Source organism: Thermobia domestica, chromosome 4 (assembly GCF_964235325.1).
Source record: "Thermobia domestica chromosome 4, izTheDome1.hap1.1, whole genome shotgun sequence".
In the NCBI taxonomy this organism is placed as follows: Eukaryota; Metazoa; Arthropoda; class Insecta; order Zygentoma; family Lepismatidae; genus Thermobia; species Thermobia domestica.
This window is the reverse complement of record NC_137457.1, coordinates 106,901,299-106,913,487: the sequence shown is the minus strand read 5'-3', so window position 1 is coordinate 106,913,487 and position 12,189 is coordinate 106,901,299.

Sequence of the window (12,189 nt, the reverse complement as noted above, 5' to 3'; positions counted from 1 at the left end):
ATCATTTCAGACATTTCATTTTTCAATCTTGTCAATCTCATACCTGTGGGGGCTGAGTTTGGAGTTTAACGCTATCAGGGCACGAAGGCTCAGTGGAAGATTGTTCACCTCTGGTGCGAGAGGTCCCTGGTTCGATCCCAGCTCATTAAATGGGCTTTGGGGTGGAAAACACCATGTTCGTGGGATTTCTTGGGGTTATTCCGTTTCCTCCCACTTTATTCATTCCATCATTGTATTAATTTCTTATCATCACCGTCTCCTTTAACCTACCCGGCATAACCGTAGGACGTAAAACTGAAAGGTTTCATTTCTTTTTTTAACAGTATCGGGATTGTAACTGTTAATCTCTGCGACATCGATAACTATGGATTCTACACTAATATTGATCGTTTCTAATTAATTTCACATGTCAATTCCTTCCCACCACCCCAGAGGTACTAATGGGCAGAGATGCCGTCGGTCAATGAAATCTTGACCCACGACCCACTGACCCACCACCCATCGTGACCCACGACCCACCATGACTCACTCTGACCCATCACTCACTATGACACACTCCGACGCACCACCAATCATAAACCACTCACTCACTGTGACCCACTCTGACTCACCAAAACCCATCGTTATCAAGTCTGACACATGATCCATGGCCTCTAAAGTGTTTACACTTGTAATAAAACCAGGCTGTGAAATTCTGACTAATCGGAGTTTGTATTCCTATGATCAATCGCTCAAGCACCACTCTGTTAGAATATCGGTGGATTTGACCTTTTTGATATAAAATGGTAGTGTTTGTCATGGTCTAAATTAAATTTCAATTAAATTATCATTGTATTAAATTAACATTTCCTTGTTGAATTATTGATACTTTTCAATGGAAAAAGGATGAAATTTGAGTCTGAAATCAAGGTAAGTACACTAACGTAAAGGGGAAAAAAGTGTAAAATTTTCCATATAGTTACGCGTACAGTCCAAACTTAAAATTTCCGTGTAATCAAGCTTACAGTAAAAATTTTGTGTCTATTTTTCTCATAACTTTATGGGTTGATTGCCCCCTGTGGTCTAAGCGCTCCATATAATAAACATAAGATTCAACAATAATAAGAAGCAATGGATATATGAAGCGAAGCACTATTTTTTGTTTCTCAATTAATTAATAATTGTTTCTGAATTTGTTCTCAACTAATATCGATCGTTTTCGATTATTTTTATCCTTTTTCCATATACAGAAAGACCCCCCCCCCATAAAGGAGAATTTTTAAAAATGCTAGGACACGTTCTGTTCATTTTCAATAAAGAGTTAACACACTGAATTTCAGCTCCGTAAGTTTAAGGACTTGCGAGATACTTAAGGATGGGCACGAGTCGAGCTATAACTCAACTCGACTTGAGTTTCGAGTCGAGTCAAATTCAATTTTCTTGAGTCGAGTCACTGTTTTGAGGTCGAGTTTCGAGTCGAGTCGAGTTTGATAAATGGCTTGCTCATTCAGCTCGTTTTAACTCGTTTTGAAATCATCGCCAGATTAGCCTGGAAAACGAAAGCCATGAGGAATGTAAACAGTAATGCGGAATACTTTTAATGTTGTTCACGACAGGGACGCACCTCGTCTCGTACTTTTAGTGCATCTTGTGGGGAACTTTTAGTGCGTCTCGTCTCATCTTGATAACGAGGCAATAGATTTTAATAACGAGACTGCCTTAAATGTAATGGCCACCAATATACTTAAGTATGTAGTTCTTACCATCAAGGCTGAGACCTGCACGGTCTAATGTTTGAGCCCAAACAAAAGCTCAATCCGGGTAGTGATGTCAACCGACTCGGCTCGGTTCAACTGAGCGAGCTGCTCGCTCCGGCTCGATTGTGATTAGCCATCGGCTCGGTAGGGACAAGCCATCGACTGAGCCGATGGTTCGAGCCAGCTAGGTTGGGAGAGCCACCGACTCGGCTCTAGCTAGCTCCGTTGAAACGAGTCCATCGGCTTGGTTCGACTCAGGTCAAATGAGTCGATGGCTCGAACTGGCTCGGTTGGGTGATCAATCAGCTCGGTTTGGTTCGGCTTGGGTGAGCCGTTCGAGCTGTTGACAACCATAAACCCAGGCCGAGCAGTATTGAACATCTTTGGCCGGCGCCGTATAACTTTTAACAACTTTTCGCTCGAGTCCGAATACTTATTCCTCCGGAACTCAAACCCAGAACTTCGTGACCGATGTTTTTGCCTCCTGAAGACTTTTCGAAGACCGAGATCTACAGTCAACTAGTTTTCATTATTCAGATACAAACCGCCTACCTTTCATGGTTATACACGGTATTGTTCTGATAATAATAATAATAATAATAATAATAATAATAATAATAATAATAATAATAATAATAATAATAATAATAATAATAATAATAATAATAATATAAGAAGTAGTAGTAGGAGTAGCATAATTGATAATTATTTGGTCTCTGTAGGATACTTGAAAATAGTACTTGAAACTACACACAGGGTTTAGCTCGAATTGGCTCATTTTGACTCGACTCGACTCGAAACGGCCCAAATTCGAATCGAGTTGCACGAAATTTTCGAGTCGAGCTGAAAAATGTCTGTTTCGAGTCGAGTCGAGTTTCAAAGAAAACTCTCCCGTGCCCATCCGTAGCAGATGCTATTTATTTTTTATTTTTTTTTTTTTTTTGTTTTGCGCAAAAAATCGGATCCCCATTACCCCCTTAGGATATGTTTTATAATAAAAGCTATGTGATACCATCCAAGTTTGGATTAAGACCTAAGCCAAAAGTCATTTCATTTGACTTTTCAATTTGGCCGTGATGGTTAAGCACACATAATTACACTCAAATTTTTATTATAATAATTTATATATTACAGTAATTCAAAAATTATTATTTCCAGTATTTAGCTCCTCTAAAAGCTCACACGCTGTTTCTCAAAAGCCAAGTAGTAGTATAAGTCCTATTGCTTTTTATTACGATTACAAATATCAATATCCAAAAATGCCTGAAGTTCTTTTTTCACTGAAATATACTCATCTCAAGTAAGTAAACAGAAACAAATGAAAAAGGAAAGGAAATAAAAGCCATGCAAGTAAAACGTAGACAAATTCACCAGTATTCAGAAGATGCTGTCTATAATGCAGAGAGTCGGTGGATCAGAGTGAGCCATAGTGAGTGGTGGGTTGCAGTGGGTCATGATGGGTGGTGGGTCTCAGTAGGTCACATGCTGTTGACCCACGACCCAATGACCCACTCCATCTCTAGTATGAAACACTGTGACCTTGAACAATTACTATTATCAATATTAGGATTAATTGCATTTTATTTTCACTCACAAAGTTTTTATTTAAATCCCTATCTTCCGCACCAATTTATAAAATTCCGTCCATATGTCCCTACGGTTACCAGAAATGTCTAAATATTTCTAAGTTAAAGAAAGATACATATCCCTACAGTAGACAACACTTATATTCACTGTAGTTAGTTACCATACAGTGAGCCAGCTAAACTAACTTTTGGCAACCAATTATTGATCAGCGCGCTGTTGTCAAACCTGCGATGAGTGTTTCAGAGGATGAGTGTTTTGTAATGATGAGGCACTCACTAAGATTATTTAATACGTTATAACAATACATAAATACGTGACATTAATTATAAAATTATCTTAGCATGCGTGTTATTAATAATTGTATTAATTGTTATTACAGGTAAAAGCGGATCTGAAAAGGTAGGGGTATGGTAGGTAGCGGCATGAGGTCGCGCCGTCCCCTTGCCTATCTTTGCCCATTGTAATTTTTAGGAACTGGAGGGACGCCGTATATATTTTTTCAAGGTCGGAGGACGGTATCTCCCCGCGTTCCCCCTCACTTTTACCCTTAATTATTATAAATAAATATTAATAATGTAAGTATATTCTATTTGGTTCGGGTGTTCATGTATTCACCATCTAGTTCATAATCTTTCAGAGTTTAATAACATTGTTTTACTATTACAAGAAGTTCCTTATATATATATATATATATATATATATATATATATATATATATATATATATATATATATATATATATATATATATATATATATATACATATATATATATATATATATATATATATATATATATATATATATATATATATATATATATATATATATACATACACCCACCTAAAGTTTTCTCTTTGGACTCACAAAAATTTGCTCACCACTGTGCTAGGATATAGGATATATATTTTCACTGGAATTTGTTAACAATTATGAAAACACGAAATAAATTCTTCAATATCAGAGCCGTAGCTAAAGAGGGGGGCAAAAAGAGCGGTCGCACCGGACGCTGATATAGTCGAGACGTTCTATTGGTCCCCAACCGGCTTCCTTTGTACTCAAGCAGAAAATTTGCCCTAACCACCCTCATAAATAACACTCCAAATAAGCCATAAACGGCACGTGTTTGGTGTCTAACTGATACGTTGTTGCCATCGCTAAATTTATATTATCGATGGATACATTATCTAATAATAATAATAATAATAATAATGATAATAATACAATCATTAAAAGAATTCAATATAATAGTACGGACAGTAGCGGTCAAGGACGGATTTCTGGGGGTGACAAAGAAAGATTGTATTTTTTCTCATCGGGCTTTTGCGGCACTGATGCCTTACGGGGGGGGACGAGGGAGGGAAATGGGCAAACTATGTTTGGTTCGTACAAGCGTTACTGAAACTAATGACTGATTTCTTTTTCCTCTTCATTACAACATATCCAAATTGAATTCAAATTAAATGAATATTTCACTTTAACGTTCCATAACTATGCCCTTCAAGATAAGGGAGGCGGAAGGAGGAGGATGCAACGAAAACAGAAGTAACGAAAAAACTAGACAAGTCTGTCTTTCTGCGAAGACTACTGAAGGATCAGTAAGCAAGAGGGTGAAAATTGCAACATCGCTTTCTTTTTCAGCAGGTCAACTCGAAGGCCACCCTCAACTGGAAAGACTTGTTGAATTATCCCTCCCATGTAACAAAGAAACATGTGGTTTTCTTCAATGGTGTTCCGCTTCCTTTGTAGCCGCGTGGGGACGATTTGAGCGATTTTACTATAGTAAGGGGCGACGAACAAGCAAGAAAGAAAAAGCGCTGGAAATGAGTAAATGACGAGTCATTCCAAAAACTTATTGGTGTCCTATTAAAAAAACTTTTTACTCGCTCCGCTTGCAATTCGAACGTTTCAATAAGAGTGATTGCAAGTTTTAACTTATTACTTAAAAAATGTATTGTATATGATTTTTAAATAACGATGTGATATACAAGGTAGGGTGTAATAATATCTTATAGTGTACGGAGGAGCGTTTTCAAAATCGGAAACGGTCCAAGTTTGAAATACGTGTTCGGCATTGCGATGGTGATGAATTTGCTTAGTTAATCATAATTGTTTACTCAATCAGATTAACCACGATGGTGAGAATGAAGATATGAAAATGAGAGTAGCGAAGAGACATGCAAGTTGCTGTTTGCGCAGGAATATTAACCAGTTGAGAATGCTCGAAGAGTATTGCCAGAACTAACTTAGAACGAATTATTTTTTTCCGAAATTTATATGAAATTTAATAATTAATTTATTTGTTTAAATTCGATAGATAATACACTTACATATTTGGAACCTGTGTATTAGGGGATCTATTGAATTAGCTATATAGAGCTGTCACATTTTTATCACCGTATATATACTGAAAATGCAGATATAACCAGTGGCCATCGGTTATTATTTGGTACCAAAATGTTCACCATTCTCTTAGGTATTGATCAACACCAATATCATCTCACTATCACTTAAGGTTCCCGAGATATGGCTCCTTAAATCTACCGAAATCGGAACTTCTTCCAATATCTTGTAAACGGTAAGAGTGACGCAAAAAATGTCATCACTTCTTTCAGGTAGTTTTTGATGCTCTATGGAATGAACGTCTCAAAATTGAAAAAAGAAAAAAATGCACATATCAGACACAGAGACATAGAGAATTCAGTAACCAACTATTTAAATTCGTTGAAAATGAAGGTAAACAAGGGGAATAATAACATTTTTGAAGTTGAAGCAGTTGTAGAATAGGAGCTTAAGGGTCATAACTTAACCCAGCGAATTTCGTCTTTTTCAAAGACGGATCACTATCAGTGATTTTTTTTTTTTCATTGCATTGACATATGAAATGCTTCCAATTTGAAGGAATTTATGATTTCTCCATCAACTACTTGTATCGCCAGGATATTTCTTCTCTGCATACCCATCTATCTAGTTGTGTATTGTTTTAACTATGTGGATACATAACTCTCTCTCTCTCTCTCTCTCTCTCTCTCGCTATATATATATATATATATATATATATATATATATATATATATATATATATATATATATATATATATATATATATATATATATATATAATATGTATGTGCGTTAGTGTATACCAGACTAGAAATAACTCCCTCGTGCGTATAGCATACGCGCCTTTGGGGTGGGAGGCCCAGGTTCGATTCTCAGCGGGAATTCATGTGGTCCGGATCCCACGTTAAGCTGTAGATCTACGTCTCGTACAGCCTTGCTGCTGAATGGGACACTAAACTCAGATATCTAATCCAACCCAATAAAACGAGAATCAGATATCCTATTATACTTATTTCAAAGTGAAATAGTGTTATGATTTCCATTGGTTATTCCTTGCAATTTGCAGTCACTTCGAATAAGCATACAGGTAATTTTATGAACTACAACTTGGGAAAATATGTGTATCTATTTTAACTAATTGGTTCATTATCCAATCATTTGTCTCTTTTTCTTATAAGCATTACTAAAATATTTATTTAAAACATAATGCAGGCAGAGAAAGAAAGAAAAATTAATAAACAGTACGATAAATAAAGTAATAAATAATAACTATTCTTGTATAATAACTGACTTTTTAAAGTCGGATTTTTTTTAAAAAAAGTAACTCTCGGTAAAAGAAATGTTTTAAAAAATAACACGCCTTGAAAATGAAACAAAACAAACAAAACCTCAAAACAAATATATATTTACAATAATATTATGGAAAATTTCCTACTTTAAAATCAGACAAAATTAACATGAAACGCAAGAAGGAATAGACATAATAGCTTCAATGAATCTGTAAGTATTGCAGCAGGTAAGAAATATGACAATTATTTGAGCTGACTTTCATAATTCTCTTCGTTGGCTTTTGCTCGTCGTAACTTACGTTACTCATTACAAACGGATACACAAAAGTTTCTCAAAGAAGTGTTACTCCACGTGGAGTTGATGAGAGTTTGACATTAGACACTGGAATCGTATTGGCTAAAAAGGTTGAAGAATTTAGGGGTGTGGCTGTGAATCGAATAAAGAGCTTTGTTTATGTCTTTTGACGCCAACTAGAGACCCGATGACCGCGTGAGCAGGCAGGGAGAACTAAACTTCCTTATCCTTTCCTCCTGCTTTATTGTCAATCTTCGGTTTTCTTTAAAACTGGTATTCATAGACGGCACCTGTTGGTGAAAGTCATCTCCTTTTAGTTAGAAGAAAGAGCTACTACATGTGTTTGTCAAAATAATTTATTGGGGGGTAATCTTTGTGTATAAGCACTACTTGAACTCGCTGAATGATCATCCTGTCCCTTACTCGTACCTTTATATTACTGGCAACCCTGAAACCAACTTAAAAGACGGTATCCTTTTGGTAATATATCTGGTTCCACAAGAAGGAAAGAATAAAAGCGGATGTCAGTATGATTTATTGGGGGGTAGTTTTTGGCTGCACATCTTGTACCCCCCGGTAATGCATGGGCAGCTTCAACTGTGGGCAGCACACCGGTATTGAAATTGTCGAAATTTAAAGGAAGTCCTAAAGAATCTGTTACTAGATTCCTTGACGAATACCAAAACATCGCTCGTGCTCTTAATTGGCTCGACCATAGGCAATGTATTTATTTAGCGGCCTGTCTCGAAAATTCGGCTCTTGATTGGTTCTTATGTCGTAAGGATGCCATTCACCAGTTGCAGTTTCGGGAATTGAAGCAAATGATATCTCAAGCGTTTCCTGGCCACTTATATAGAGGTCAGCTTGAACAAAAATTAAAGAGAAAATGACTACCTCCTCATTTTCCTCCTGATAACTTCGTGTATACCTTAATACGAGACTGGAAGTTCGAAAGACCTAAAATGGGAGAGAGAGAATTGATACGCCTATTGTATAAGGCGTTGCCTTTTAGTAATGTTCAGGGTTTGGTATTGAAGGAAGTATCAACCATAGATCAAGAAATTCATGTGTTGCGTCTATTGTATTTAGCTGACATTTATACTGAATCTCATCGGGAAATGAACAGAAAGTGCAGAGAATTAAAAAGACCACATCATTTAAAACCTTATATGTGTGCTAGAAACGATTAGATTATTAAAAGAATGTGGTCGTATAAACGTGAAATCGGGAGAGATGATAGGCCAATTGAGGTGAAAGGAGTTCGAACAAATTTGTATGATCAAGGATTGCCCACGATTTCTATTCGAATTTTTAATAAAAAAAGTAGATGCATTGTTAAACACTGGTTCGCAGGTCTCTTTGTTGGCTGAAAAAATGAAATGAAATGAAATCTTCGCGTTTTACGTCCCTCAGTTATGCCGGTTAGTCTAAAGGAGACGGTGATGATGAGTAATGAATGAAATGGTGGAATAAATAAAGTGGGAGGAAACGGGTGAATCCCGAGAGAACCCACGCACATGGTGTTTGTCCACCATAGATTCCACTTGGCGGGGGCTGGGATCGAACCCGGGACCCCTACCACCAGAGGTGAACGCTCTAACACTGAGCCACTGCGGCCCCTAGTGTGTTGGCTGAAGAAATGATTACTCAAAATTTTCCAATTGCTAAGCGAATCCGTGTCACAATTCGTTTGCGCACATTAGGGGATAAGTTACTTTAACCACTCCCAGTGGTTCGGTTAAGTTTCCTAGTTGGAACCTATAGTCGAAGATCGCGTTGTTTATGATTAAACGTAGCATTAGTTAAACAGTCTCAATTAGACGAGAAAAAGGTTCTAGGAATAGATTTCATGCAGTGTTATACGTATGGTATAGGGTTACAATCTATAACTATTAAGGGCAATCAAAGACAGCCAAACACGAAGTTTAATGTTCAATATTTGTCAAGCCTCAAGGAACAAACAGTATTAAATCCGTTACATGTTCAATTTTACAACAAAAATGGTAACCCTCGGAAAAATAGACATGTTAGCTCAACATCAGTACCTTGTACGAAAGCTGAGGTGACTCAAAATAGTTTAGAGCTCAATGATTCAGGTTCCTCTCCTGAAGATATTTTTCTAAAATCACAACCGGAAAATGAATGTCCTATTTTGAGCATCAATTGTATTGAAACTCAATCCTCGCGTAATCTAATCAAAACAGTTCAGTGCATGCATATAAATGCTGAAAAAGTTATTTTAGTAAAAATTAAGCCAAGTTATTATATAGTTGGAAATTATTCTGTGGAACCGAATAACGTTTTACATCGATCTTACTCACGTTTAATACCACCCACAATTTTTGTGGAAGAAAATGGGCTTGCCAAACTACCTGTGTTCAATCTGACTAAGCAAAATGTGACTATACCTGATTCTCAAATAGTAGGTCGTTTAGAGAAATGTGTTCCTACACCAGAGTTAAGAGTGAACAGGGTTAAAACCAGCTCACTCCCCGCTGAGAAAGTTGAAGAATCGAAATCTAAACTACAACACGATAGTGGCAAGGAAATTAACATTTCCCCTGGCCTTTCCCCTGAAGATCTAAAAAGGGTAATAGATTTATTGACTTAATTACAAGATATTATTGCGTGGAAAACAGATGATATAACTGTAACACACGAATATGAGCATAGCATAGAATTAATTTCAAACATTCCTTTATCTTCACCACCCTATATAGAATTTAGAGACTAAGAGAGCCATGAAAGAAGAGATCGACAATTTGCTTATACAAAATATCATTTCTCCTTGTCGATCTCCATATGCGTCCCCAGTTATTTTAGTTAATGAGAGAGATAATTCTAAGAAACTCGTAGTGGACTAAGGAAAATTGAACTCTGCCATATCTCCTGACAGTTACGCTCTTCCATCACTCAACTACTTGATAGATTTAATAAAACATATTCCATTTATAAGTACAATGGACCTCAGATCAGGTTATCTACAAATTCCATTAAGGGAAGAGGATAAATTGAAAATCGCATTCATTTGAATTTTAATATGGTCCCAAAAAGTCTTTCCACCTCCCCCGCAGGATTTCAAAGAATGATCGATAAAGTATTTGCCGGGTTAAAATTTAATATTACGGCATGCTTCGTGGATGACTTGATTGTTTTTAGAGAATCTATAGACGAAAAGTTAGATAGACTTCGGAAAGTATTCACTCGTTTGCGAGAAGCCAATCTAAAATTAAATCCCTCAAAATCTCATTTCATGTATGCCGAACGACCATTCTTAGGATTCGTCGTAGGACGCGAAGGGGTTAAAATAGACCCTAAACGAAGCCAGGCTATTTATACGTTTCCCGAACCAAAAACCGTTCGTGATGTACGTAGTTTGTTGGATTGGCTAGTTATAATCGAAGATTTATTAAGAACTTCTCAGCTATCGCGAAACATCTAATAGATCTGACTAAGCCTAATGTAAACTTTCAATTTGGAGATAAAGAACGTCAAGCCTTTAATATCTTAAAGAAGAAGCTCGTGACTGCCCCTGTATTAGCCTTCTTTGATCCGGAAACAGATGCTACCGACTTGTTCGTAGATGCCTGTGTATTCGGAATTGGCGCCGTATTATTGCAAATCAAGAAATGGGAAAAGAAACCAATTGCTTATTGTAGCAGAAACATCTAAGACCATGAAGCTAAGTTTTTAACGATCCCTGAAAAGGAGACCCTGGCATTGATACAAACTGTACTATATTTCCATGAAAATCGAATAGGACTGCCTCATTTCACGGCGTTCATAGACAGTTGTTTTCTTTGTTACTTGAGAAATATGAAAAATCTAAAAGGAAAATATCTTCGTTGGTTAGTTAGCTTCAATCTTAAAACTTTTAAATAAAAGCGAGAAAAGGCAACCCCTCTAATAGTCATAGTGATTGCATGTCTAGGTATCCCACGCAGACCTCAAGTGAGAAAGAAAACGCAAATCAAGAAAATGTCTTTGTATACATACAATGAAAATTGACGCGAATGATGTAATTAAGGCACAGAAAGAAGACGAATATTTTGGTAGAAAACACGATATATTAAAATCTGATTCTACTAATAATGAGGCTCGTCCTTATATTAGTCAGGGACCATGTGTTATATCGTAAGGTCAATAACGATTTGAAACAATGTGTCCCACGTTGTATGGTCCCTGACTTTTTATATGCTATCCATACATCATGTCTAGAAGGCGGTCATCTTGGAGAGAGCAAAGTGTTTTCTCGTGTCAATGAGCGATTTTATTGGCCTCGGATGGGAACTGATATCAAAAATGTTATTAGAACTTGCCGCGAATATCAGGAACGCAGGGACTCAGCCACTAAACCATTAGGGTTGCATGAACTAATCAAACCAATAGCTCCTTTTCATACTTTAAAAATGGAAGTATTTGGCCAACTGCACTCCTCTAATTATTATAAATATGTCATCACCGCTGTTGATATGTTTTTAAACTATGTAGTGTACGACCCTTAAAAGCATAACAGCAAAGAATATTGCAAACTTTTTGTTAGACGACATCATTAGTTACTTTGGTCCACACCGCCATATATTGTCAGAGCCTGGTTCTAAATTCCACGCACAGGTAACTAGTCAAATTATGGCTGTACTAGGTATACATCAAAAGTTTAGTACTACTTATCATCCTAGAACAAATTCACGAATGGAAAAATATGATCATATATTGGCAAACAGTTAACCCTTAATGGCACTACCCTTTTCTTATCGTAGTTTGCACTTTCCGGGCCTGCAAGGCCCAGGTACACTGTAGTATGAACATGTGAACATAATTTCATGAAGATCGTTCTGAAAGTGTAAAGAATTGATATTTCCTATAATGTGTTCACTTTTACATACCGGAAGATATATATAATTCGTAAATTATATAAACAGCAGAATGTAAGGTATAAT